The 12,984-nt window shown below is 35.9% G+C and overlaps 1 pseudogene; it reads left to right on the forward strand.

The window, feature by feature from the left end:
- The first annotated feature begins 490 nt into the window (after nt 1-490).
- On the forward strand, nt 491-2,662 carry LOC126954495 (la-related protein 1B-like; annotated as a pseudogene).
- The last annotated feature ends 10,322 nt before the right edge of the window (nt 2,663-12,984 follow it).

The following is a 12,984-nucleotide window of genomic DNA, read 5'->3' on the forward strand; positions in this document are numbered from 1 at the left end:
CCACCCCAACTGGGGCACCTGGGGCAGAGGGACCCGATATCTGCTCACGCCCAGGTGCCCGCAGCTCATTCTCAGGAGGATTCGCCAGCGGTGATTGCTGAGAGCCAGTCGCTGTTGTCCAAGGCGAACCGGCAGGCCAAGCATCAGCCCTGGGCCGAACGTGAGGGCAAAGAGCCAGCGAGGGAGGAGAAGGCTGCGGCCACCACCAGCGCGGGGACGCGGGGAGAGCCGTCTTCTGACGTAGTGCCGGCACGCAGCGTACCCCAGGAGGCTGTCCTCGTGAGGCCCCTGGCGCTGCATCTGGCGCACAAGGCGCATGGGCCCGGGGCCCCTTCAGCGGGGAACCGTCACCGCGGTCGCCGCAGTAGCCATTGCCGCCGTTGCTGCGGATCCGTTGGCCGAGGACGCCCGGGAGCAGGCGGCAGCTGACCCTAAGGAGAAGTGGCAGCTGCCGCCGCTGCCACGGAAGGAAAATCCCTGGAACAAAAAGGCTACCCAGCACCTGTCCCCAGCCAGGACAGGTCCGCCGCCGCCAGCGCTGGAAACCCTGGAGTCAGAGTTCGGTGCCCTCAAAATTATAAAAGCAGGAAAACTTAAGACAAATTCAACAAGGCTAGTGATTTCAACGTTATGGAGAATTGGCCAACACCAAGTGAATTAGTGAACACTGGATGTCAGAGCGTCCTCAGCCAAGGAAATAAAAAGCCACAAAATAGAAAAGAAAAAGAAGAGAAGGTTGAAAAGAGAAGTAAAAGAGCAAACAAAACCAGAAAACAAAATTAAATGGTCCTGGTGAAAGTGTCAGTGAGGTTGAGGCTCAGTCAAGTAATCATCAAAAGACAGCTAATAAGCACAAGTGGGTACCACTCAGATGATGTAAGACCAGAGAGTCAAGAAAGACCTGAATCCTGTCAACCTGAAGTAAGTAAATCAACACATAACAATAGAAGAAACGATACATGACGTTAGAGGCGAGATAGAGAAAAAAGAGATGATCAAGATGAAGTTTCCAATGTGAGAAGTGAGGGTGGTAATATCCGAGGTTCCTTTACAGGCCCAGGAAGAGACTGAGGATGGGGAAGAGGAGTAGGCAGAGAAAATCCTCGATTGAACTTTATTTATTTGGTTATCAAGAACATGGTGAAAGGAATGATCAACCATTTCAAACAAAACTTAATACCAGTATGATGTATTACTGTGATGATGGTACAGGTGTATGGGTGTATCCTGTGGAAGAAGCATTGGTTAAAGAGTACATGAAGTGTCAAATTGAAAATTACTTCAATGTAGAAAATTTTGAACGAGACTACTTTCTTTGAGGAAAGATGGATGAACAAGGTTTCTTGCCTATTTCCCTGATTGCTGGTTTTCAACGTGTTCAGGCTCTCACTACAAACCTCATCTCATCTCTTAGAGGCACTGAAGGATGGCATAGAAGTAGAAATTGTGAATGAGAAAAAAGATAGAACCAGAAAAGTGGCCAATTCCAGGCCTTCCTCCTTGCAATGTGCCACAAACAGATTTCTCTCAACTGATTGATTGTCCAGAGTTTGTACCAGGCTGAGCCTTTTGCTCACATTCAGAGTCTGCCCCCAATTCTCCAAGAATTGGAAGCCCATTGAACCCAAAGAAAAATAGTGAAACAAATATTCTTCAAACAACGTCTAGAGGGTTGTCTGCCAGTTTGCCTGACTTGGACTCAGAACCTTGGATAGAAGTAAAAAAGAGACATCAGCCAGCCCCAGTGAAATTGAGGGAATCAGTCTCTGTGCCTGAAGGATCATTAAATCAGCTATGTTCTTCAGAAGAAACAGAACAAGAAGAACTTGATTTGTTGTTTGATGAAGATATTGAACAAATAGGATGAAAAAACACATTAACTGATTGGTCTGATAATGGTTCAGATTATGAAATTGATGACCAAGACTTAAACAAAATTTTGATTGTAACTCAGAAACCATGTTATGTGAAAGAACATCCTGGAGGAGATCAAAGAGGCAACCACATGTCTCAGGCAAAAATTATGTCTGAACTTGCTAAAGTTATCAATGATGGCTTATATTATTAGGAACAGGATCTATGGTTGGAAAACATGAAAACAAACACACAGCTATAAAGGTGAAAATACTAAGAACACCCTTTCTCATATAAAAAGATAAAAACAAGTTACTATGGGGGAAAACAAAAAAGTCTTTCCAACCTGCTGAATCAAAAGAAAGGTTTAACTCAGTGAGATGAATCTACACATTGCAAAGCATTTTCTCAGATAACTTCTTTCTAGTTTTTATCAAAGGATATTGATTTTTCACTATAGGCCTCAATGGGCTCCCAAATATCTCTACTCAGATTCTACAGAAAGAGCGTATCCAACCTGATGAATCCAAACAAAGTTTTAATTCTGTGAGGTGAATTCAAACATTGCAAAGTGTTTTCGCAGACAGCGTCTTTCTAGTTTTTATCGCAGGACATTGGTATTTCACTAAGGGTCTCAGTGGGCTCCCAAATGTCCCTGTGCAAATTCTACAGAAAGAGTTTTCCCAAACTGCTGAATCAAAAGAAAGCTTTAACTCTATGAGATGAATCCACACATTACAAAGCATTTTCACATATAGATTCTTTCTAGTTTTTATTGCAGGATATTTGGTTTTTCACTATAGGCTTCAATGGGCTCTGAAATAACCCAGTGCAGATTCTACAGAAAAAGTGTTTACAACTTTTTGAATAATAATAAAATAATGTTTAATTCTGTTAGATTAACCTACACATCATAAAGCATTTTTACTGAAAGCTCATTTCCAGTTTTCATTGTAGGATATCAGTTTTTCACTATAGGTCTCAGTGGCTACCAAATAACCCTGTGCATGCAGATTCTACAAAAACAAAACAAAACAGACTGTTTACAGCCTTCTAAATTAAATGAAAGGTTTCACTGTCTGAGTTGAATCAGGACATCGCAAAGCATTTTCACAGAGAGCTTTTATCTAGTTTTTATTGCGGGATATTGATGTTTCACTATAGGCCTCAATGGGCTCCCAAATATCCCTGTGCAGATTCTACAAAGAAAGTTTTTCCAACCTGCTGAATCAAAAGAAAGGTTTAACTCTGTGAGATGAATCCACACTTTGCAAAGCGTTTTCACAGATAGCTTCTTTCTAGTTTTTATTGTGGGATATTTGTTTTTTCACTATATGCCTCAGTGGGCTCCCAAATAACCTTGTGCAGATTGTACAAAAAAAAGTGTCCAATTTACTGAAACAAAAGTTTATCTCTGTGAGATGAGTCCACACGTTGCAAAGCTTTTTCACAGATAGCTTCTTTCTTGTTTTTATGGCAGGATAATTTTTTTAACTAGACGCAACAATGGGCTCCCAAATGTCCCTTCGCAGGTTATACAAAAAATGTGTTTCCAACATGTGGAATCAAAAGAAAGGTTTAACTCTGTGAGATGAATCCACACTTGGCAAAGGGTTTTCACAGATAGGTTCTTTCCAGTTTTTATCATGGGATATTTGATTTTTCAATATAGGCCTCAATGGGCTCACTAAGGTACCTTCACAGATTCTACAAAGAAAGTGTTTCCAACTTGCTGAAACAAAGGTTTATCTCTGTAAGCTGAATCCACACATTGCAAAGCTTTTTCACAGATAGCTTGTGTTTTATCGGGAGAACCCTCTCCCGATGTTTAACGTGGGTTCTTTTCTATTTCCTAAGTGTCTCAGCTGGGTTGAAAAATAAAGGGAAAGAGCACAAGAGAGAGAAATTTAAAGCTGGGTGTCTGGGGGAGACATCACATGTCAGCAGGATCCATGATGTTCCCCGAGCCAGCAAGTTTTTATTGGCAATTTTCAAAAGGGGAGGGAGTGCACGAATAGGGTGTGGGTCACAGAGATCACATACTTCACAAGGTAATAAAATATAACAAAGCAAATGGAGGCAGGGTGAGCTCACAGGACCACCGGATGAGGTGAAATTAAAATTGATAATGAAGTTTCTGGCACGCATTATCATTGATAACATCTTATCAGGAAACAGGGTTTGAGAGCAGATAACCTATCTGACCACAATTTATTAGGTGGGAATTTTTGTTCACCTGATAAGCCTGGGAGCACTGTAGGAGACTGGTGCTTATTTCATCCCTTTGGCTTTGACCACAAAAGACGGGACACCTTAAAAAGGGGTCATATATAGGCCTACCTTCAGGGCACATTCTCTTTCTCAGGGATGTTCTTTGCTGAGAAAAAGAATTCAGCGATATTTCTCCTATTTGCTTATGAAAGAGGAGGAATACAGCTCTGTTCCATCTGGCTCACTGCTGGCCAGTTCAAGATTACCTCTCTTGTTCCCTGAACATCGCTGTTATCCTGTTCTTTTTTTAAGATGCCCAGATTGCATATTGTTCAAACACACATGCTCTACAAACAATTTGTTCAGTTGATAAAATCACAGGGTCCTGAGATGACATTCATCCTCCTCATCTTACAAAGAAGATGATGGGATTAAGAGATTAAATAAACACAGACATAGGAAATCACAAGGATATTCATTGGAGAAGTGATAAGTGTCCATGAAATCTTCACAATTTATGTTCAGAGATTACAGTAAAGACAGGTGTAAGAAATTATAAAAGTATTAATTTGGGGAACTAATAAATGTTCATGAAATCTTCACGATTTATGTTCTTCTGCCACGGCTTCAGCCGGTCCCTCCGTTTGGGGTCCCTGACTCCCCAAAACAATGTTTAGTTTTTATCACAGGTTATTCTGTTTTTCACTATAGGTCTCAATGGGCTCCCAAATAACCCTGTGCAGATTCTACAGTAAAACTGTTTCCAACCTGCTGAATCAAAAGAAAGGTTTAACTCTGTGAGATGAATCCACACATCTTAAAGCATTTTCACAGATAGTTTCTTTCTAGTTTTTATTGTGGAATATCAGTTTTTCACTATAGGCCTCAATGGCTCCCAAATGTCACTGTGCAGATTCTACAGAAAGTTTGTTTCCAACCTGCTGAATCAAAAGAAAGGTTTAACTCTGTGAGATGAGTCTACATATCACAAGTGTTTTCACAGATAGCTTCTTTCTAGTTTTTATCACGGGATATTTGGTTTTTCATTATAGGCCTCAATGGCCTCCCAAACATACCTTCGCAAAGTCCACAAAAAAAGTCTTTCCAATTTACTGAAACAAAAGAAAGGTTTATCTCTGTGGGATGAATCCACATATCACAAACGGTTTTCGCAGATAGCTTGTGTTTAGTTTTTATCGCAGGATATTCGTTTTTTTACTATAGGCCTCAGTGGGCTCCCAAATGTCCCTGCGCAGATTCTACAGAGTGTTTTCAACCTACTGAAACAAAAGAAAGGCTTAACTCTTCAGGAATCTACACATCACATAGCATTTTCAAAGTTCGTTTCTTTCTGTTTTTTTATCGCAGGATATTGGTTTTTTCACTATATGTCTTAATGGGCTCCCAAATGTCCCTGCAGAGATTCTACAAAAAGAGTGTTTCCAATCTGCTGAATCAAAAGAAAGGTTTAACTCTGTGAGATGAATCCACACATCGCAAAGCATTTTCACATATAGCTTCTTTCTAGTTTTTATAACGGATTATTCGGTTTTTCACTATAGGTCTCAATGGGCTCCCAAATAACCCTGCGCAGATTCTACAAAAAACGTGCTTCCAACCTGCTAAATCAAAAGAAAGGTTAAACTCTGTGAGATTAATTTTCATATCGCAAAGAGTTTTCACATATAACTTCATTTTAGTTTTTATCGCAGGATATTGGTTTTTCACTGTAGGCCTCAAAATGGGCTCCCAAATGTTCCTGCGCAGATTCTACAGAAAGTGTGCTTCTAACCAGCTGAATCAAAAGAAAGGTTTAACTCTGAGATGAATCCACACATCGCAAAGTGTTTTCACAGATAGCTTGTGTTTAGTTTTCATCGCGGGATATTCAGTTTTTCCCTATAGGCTTCAATGGGCTCCCAAATAACCCTGCGGAAGTTCTTAAAAAAAAAAAAAAAAAGTTTCTAACCTGCTGAATTAACAGAGACATTTAACTCTGTGAGATGAACCCACACGTCGCAAAGCCTTTTCACAAATAGCTTCTTTCTCTTTTTTTTTTTTTTTTGTGAGATACTCTGGTTTTCACTATAGACTTCAGTTGGCTCCCAAATGTCCTTTCGCAGATTCTATAAAAAGATTGTTTCCAACCTGCTGAATCAAAAGATGAACCTTTTTTTTTCTTTTAATGTATTAGGAAGTTTTGAGTTATTAATAATAGACCTGCATAATTTCTCTTTTAAAATCAGAAATACTTTAAACATTAAAAGTATAATAAAAATTGAGGAATATACTTAAAACTTAAAATGAATTAAATTTATGTCTTGAAGATTTGTAGAACAAGCATATTACTAAAGAGTTGCTAGTTGAGCAGACTATTCTGCCCTTAACAACAGTTTAGCTACTTACAAACATAAATGCTATATAAATTTAACATTTTATTTAATAGAATTACTTCATGTTTTTGAAAAGAATGAAGATATTTTTAAAAGCTTCAACAATTTTTCAATTTTATCATGAGATGTTTTGTATTTTATATTTTATTTTATATTCCCAACTGATCTATGTGATATTTATTGCCATTCTCATTTTAAAAATAAGGAAACAGAGTAGATAATATAACATGTACAATATCATGGAAATTCTATGTGTGAGAACAGATTTTCATACCTAACTCTGATGGGTTCAAAGGCTCTATATACTTAAAATTCCCTCTGCTTCTTAATTATGGTGTTTAGATTTTAATTGTGAATTAAATCTTGGACATTCACTATGTAGTAAAGATTCTGAACAAAGAAACTCAGTTTTCTTCCTTATTAATCTTCAAATTCCTGAGTTTAATGAAAATTAAAAAGAATATAAAATTTATTTATGATATAGGGATTGGCAGAGTATCATTCTTAAGTACTTGATATTTTTGTAATGCTGTATTCACACTATGCTAAAATGGGGAAAGTATTTTAAATAACATTTCATGAAAATATTTCTTGTTTTTTGGTGAAACATGAATACTTTAATAGGTTGTAAGTCTTTATTCATTTGCAGTGTGTTTGAGTTTTTAAAATAATGAAAAGTCATCTAAGCATACACCTTCTTAATAGACAGAAAGTTATAACTTGCATACTGAACTTTGATTTAAGAAATATGCTAACATAAAGTGAGATATTTTCTTCTACGTTTCGTAATGTTTCTCTGGAGAAATCCTAAAATTGAAGCACCAAATTTTTTTTTTAATTGTGAGAATTTAAGTTTGGTGTTAGATTTTCCACACTTTCATTAGTTTTACTCATGAGTCCCTAGGATAATAATTTTTGTATTTTCCTGCTCTTCAATGGTATCTTCATCACAATCCAAATACATTGATCATTAAATGTTTAAATCTTTGAAATCTTTATTCTAATGGACCATACAAATTAGTTATATAATCTGCCTTGAATTATTGATAGTGGCCACCGAAGTTTTAAATTTCCCTTAGTAGAATCTTGTCAAATTTTTGATTATTTAGTTCAATTGGCACCACATTGCTGAGATATTGAAACACTAGTAATTGCTAGTATTCAAATGAAAAGAACACACAGAATACAAATAATTAGGCACTGATATTCTTGACCCTACCCCTCATTTCCTCTATAACATCACTGAGCAATGAAACAAAGCCAATTAAGAAGTTAATACCAAGGTCACAAAAGGAGAAATAAATGATGTCTTCATAAAGGCTTAGCAAAAAGTGTTCAGTTTTGAATGATTTCAGAAATAGTTTATAAAACTCTTCTCTCCCTATGCTGATCCAACTCTAGGTGGGCGTCCCGCTTCTCCATACTTCAACTTCCTCCTTTCCTCTCTGCTTTCTCTTCTCTGTCTGTAGCGTCTGAACCATCCCCTTTTCTCTTACATGCACTGGCCTATTCTAAATATACCCCATTCCTTGGATATTAAAATAATATCTTATAGTGTAGTTAATAATAATGACCAAATTCTCTGTTTTGTTTTAACTTAAAATCTTGTGTACTGTAACATTTGCATAATTTAGTTGTTATAAGGAAAGGCTAAAAGTTCACTGAAGGATTTAGGGTTGCTTTATCAACTCTTACTTTAGATTCTCTAATCTCCATCAATTAGTTTATATCCTTGTAGGTCCTGACGATATGAAAACTTGGTTAGAAAAGAGCAGGAAGGGTTGATTTTCAAAATGCTATCAAGTATATGATTGAAATTTGACCGTGAATGGATACTAAATGAGTCCAAGAATAAGACAATTCATCTTAGCAGTTATGTCTGATGTCTTTCTCTCAAACTGATTCATCAAAAATTTCAGTCTGATAAACAGACTGAAAAGCATTCATTTTAAAGATGACTTAACTAGTACATTCTGGGAATATGCTACTCTGAATGCATGTAAAAATACCATAAAAACCGTATCTACTTTCATTGTCGATGATTTCAAACCTTCTGTTAGAAACAAAAGATAAGATAGCAAACATCCTCCCTTTCCTGAATTACAAGAGCTTGCTGGGCACATCGAAGACATTTTGACCAAGGAAAAAAAAATGCATACCAAATTAATAACTCTTAAGATTAAGCAATTAGCTAAACCATGGTTAAGGAAATGACTGTGTCTAAACTAGAAAAAACCCATGGCCAAAATTGTAAGAAAAAGGAATACTGCGGGAAAAATTGCCCTGTCCTACCTTAAAATATAACATCTATTAAATAAATGAAAGACAAACATTGCCCAATAAAAAGTTGACCCTCAAAAAAAGAAGTCATTCCCATCTGTCCACAAATGCCCTTAACAGCAAAACAGTTTCTGGGTTGTATCAGTGCCATATTGTCATTCATAAAATCTCCCACTTTCCATTATTTCTTTCTTAGAATAATGAAAAACGTTCAGTAGTAGGAATCTTGAATGACCTTCACATTTGGCCTTCTATCTCAGCCACTTCTTTTCTCTGTAGAACCTCTCATTAATCAAAACATTTGTTTTGTTTTGTGATTCTATTCTGATGATTATGTGGGGAAGAGACCTACATTTTCAATGTGGTGATACCGTTTTAAATTTTGAACAAATATCTTCCTGGAAATTCATGAAAAATAAAAAAGAAAAATCAATAGTATATAATTTGATAATGAACCAGGTTGATTACTGTATTCATTTCCTTTTGCTTCTGTAGCAAATTTACACCGATTTAGTGACTTAGAATTATATATCTATTATCTTACAGTCCTGGAGGTAAGACTTCCAGAATGAATCTGAAGGGACCAAATCAAGGCATCTGCAGTATTGCATTTATTTGGGAAGCTTCAGGGAAGAATCTGTTTCCTTGCCTTTTCTAGCTTCTAAAAGTTGCCCAGATTTCTTGCTTTATGACCATCTTTCTTTTTCTTCAAAGTACTTTACTCCAATCTCTTGTTTTATTGGCACATCTCCTTTTCCTCACTTTGACACGTTTGACTCTTTCTTATAAGGATCTTTTGTTTTATTACACTGGGCCCATCTGCACAATACAGAATAATCTCTCCATGCATCTCAAGGATCTTAATGTAATTTCATCTGCAAAGTTATTTTTGTTATGTGAGCTAACAAATTTATTGGTGTTTATGACATAGATGTCTTTGGTGGGCCATTGGCCCACTGCAGTTACCCTCCACTGTTTATCTTTGAAGTTGAATCTGCTCCTGATTGTTTCTCTCCCAAAGAAAGTTTATATGTGGGACAAATAACACTGAAAGTTCTCAAATGACATGGCTATGATCTTAAAAAAGTGTCCTAGGTAGAGAGAAAGTGGCTTTATAAGACCAATGTCTATTGCAATTGCATACTTCTGGAAAGGATTTATTAATCCTTTTAATAGACATTTAATATGTTTCCCAACCAAAACCACTAATGCTTGGGGCTACAGTTTTGATTAAAATAAGAACGGAGAATATTTTAAGTTTAGATATTAAAATACCTCACAAAAATGCACAAATCATACTCTTGTAATGCTTTTATTTAAAGGCTAATATATGGTTCAGCCAAAGATATAGCATAGGCAAGCACAAGGATTCTGAGAGTCTTTCAGGAGTAAAATTTCCACAGTCCTTTTGTGTACATAAAGACATGTTTTGTTTCTAATGTAAATCACCATCTGTGTCATGAATCTTAACTTCGGGAGATCCTAACACAGATGTTCCTAGTCTAATTGCTGGTTTTCTAGTCATATCAGGCTGGTTAATCTGTTATGCCCTTCAAAACTATCAATGAACAAATGAACTCTGGCAGTAGTAAGGTAAACTTTGTACTTTATGTAACATGTTCTGAATTCCACTGACCTTATCTTGGCCAACAGCCAAAACCATATACCTTGGCATCTCCCAAGATAAAGATAGAATTTATCAGTTCATTTGAAAATTAACTCTATCCTATGAAGTCAACCACCTGATGATCTACCAACATTTTTTAATTGAAATTACTTGTGATCATTTTTCTCGTGCATCTATTGCAATATTTATAGAACAAAATGCTGGTGGAAAACTGTCAGCTATTATTTTTGCATCATGAAATGAGGTATGGGTAAATAAGTCAAATTATTCTTACCAATTATGGTAGTATTTCACTAAATATTAGTTACATTATTAAAATAAAATTACTATGAAAGAAGTCATTTTATATTACAATAGCATTTTGTAGGGCTTCCTAACAAAAGCAGTCATTACCTGTAAATTAAATGTTGTCATAGGCCATGGTGTAAGTCAAGGGTCAAGTTTTAGTTAAATCTGAAATCTCAGTGCCTTTTGGGGCACAGACATATGACCTTTTATATTACATGGTTATATCGACTAGTTTTCATCATGAGCCTTGTATTTAAGTCATACTTACTCTCTCCGAGCTAAATCCTTATTTAGGTTTAATGGGCTTCCATTTGCAGACAACTACTAAACATTTTGTTATGTTTATTTCATAGTTACAAATTGGACATATAATTTATATCCACAAATATTGAATTTCCCAGTACAATATCATCTGGGCTGTAGTCATCTACAATTTAAGTATGGCAGAAAGCTTCTTGTGGGAATCCTTGATTGACATTGGAACTATCAGACACAGTATACGTTTTATCACATTGCCTCTAAACTGACATTAGATTTTACTTTCTGAGTATTTTAGTATTTTTTTTTTACCTCAGCAGTTACCCTTCTGAAAACAAAAAAAAATATGTATATCCTCTCCATGCACTAAGTCATGCAATACTTTGATGAGTTGGATCACAGTACATATTTTAATACAACAGGTATTTTGGTCTTAAAGCAATTTTGTATTCCTCTCTAATAGAAACAGTTACTACAAAACCCCAATGACAAGATGTCAAACGTTTTTTAAATGACTTATACTTTGAAGTGACAACAAAAAACTTGTCCCAAATCCCAATGGTTTACACTGGCTAAAAGTAAGAAGTTTTTGTGTGGTGGCCATATGTTTCAGACACTTCTAAAATTATTTGAGCATGGGAAGTGCTAATGTTGGGTTGTGTGTTTTTGAAGCACTAAGAAAGCTTGCTTTTAGAGAAAAGATAATCAAATTTGACCGTTTTCCTTTTAATTTTGTGAATAGATGCTAGTAATATTTCAAAATGTGGCATGAAAAACTAAATAATCCAATCAATCAGTACACCCATTGATTGATTTTGGAGCTGACTTAGAGAGTAACTTAACTTTGGCTGTCTGAGTAATGTTTTTATGACCCTTGCTCAAGTGATGACAAGAAATTTTATCATTTTTTTTCTGAGCTTTTCCATATCTGGGTTAATTAGCTGTACTCTGGTGATCATAGAATTGATAAGTATTTGTAATTATGACTTGGTCTTCAGATTCAGTTATCAACATTATATAACAAATAACAGTACTTTCCCACCTAATCAAATCTATATGTATTTATTTTCACTAGTTTGTGGTAATTAACAGGAGAAATTAAATATTATTGTAGGAACACAGTGAATGCATGTTGGAGCCCATCCCAAGTAAATACAAATTGGCTTTATCTCTCTTCTAACTAGAGTTGAAAAAGAAGACAAGTGCCAAGTGAATAAAGGCATGAAAATCTTAATCATTTTGTGGCATGTCTTGAATTTCTACTATATAGGGTATAGCTGATACTTTTGGTGGAACCATAGTACCAGTTGACTTTCAGAATTAATCCTTTATCTATGATCCATAAAGAATTATTAAACAAGTGATTTTAGGGTTCTAATATACTTATATATAAAACAGACCTTTTGTTAATTTAAATATTTATATTCCTTATGAATCTTATATTGTTTTAAATTAAGCACTTACATACATTTGATGATTATAAACGATTCACTATGTATTGCCCAATTAAAACAGATGAAGAACAGAATTGTATAACTTTCCTTTTCCTGTATTTTGGGTAAGTGAAAACTTTCCCATTCAGACAATACATATATTCCAATAATACATTCTGGCAATTAGGAGGCAACAACAATAAAAAACTTTTGTTCATAAATTTCTACTTGAACCTTACTTTCACCTGCAAGTCTCTTATAATTTCATCACCATATCCTAGTGTGAGAATGTAGTGAGAAGACCCACACTAGATACTGGTGCTTTGATCTTGGACTTCTCAGACTCCAGACTGTGAGAGAATAAGTTTCTGTTCTTTATAAATTACTCAGTCTGTGATATTTTGTGGTAGTACCACAAAACAGACTAAGACCATCAATGACCAGCAATCCTAATAAATTTATTTATCAGACCCAGGCCCTTTTACCCATTGATGGGTAAATTACCTTGAGCCTCCTACTGGGATTTACTAAGAGACATTTACCCTTTTGTCATGCAGAGTCCTAATCCTCTTCTGTGTTAATTGGCACTGACTCTTACAGGATTATAGACTATAATTCTCTGTAATAATATATATTTTCT

Source organism: Macaca thibetana, chromosome 5 (genome assembly GCF_024542745.1).
Source record: "Macaca thibetana thibetana isolate TM-01 chromosome 5, ASM2454274v1, whole genome shotgun sequence".
Lineage (NCBI taxonomy): Eukaryota > Metazoa > Chordata > Mammalia > Primates > Cercopithecidae > Macaca > Macaca thibetana.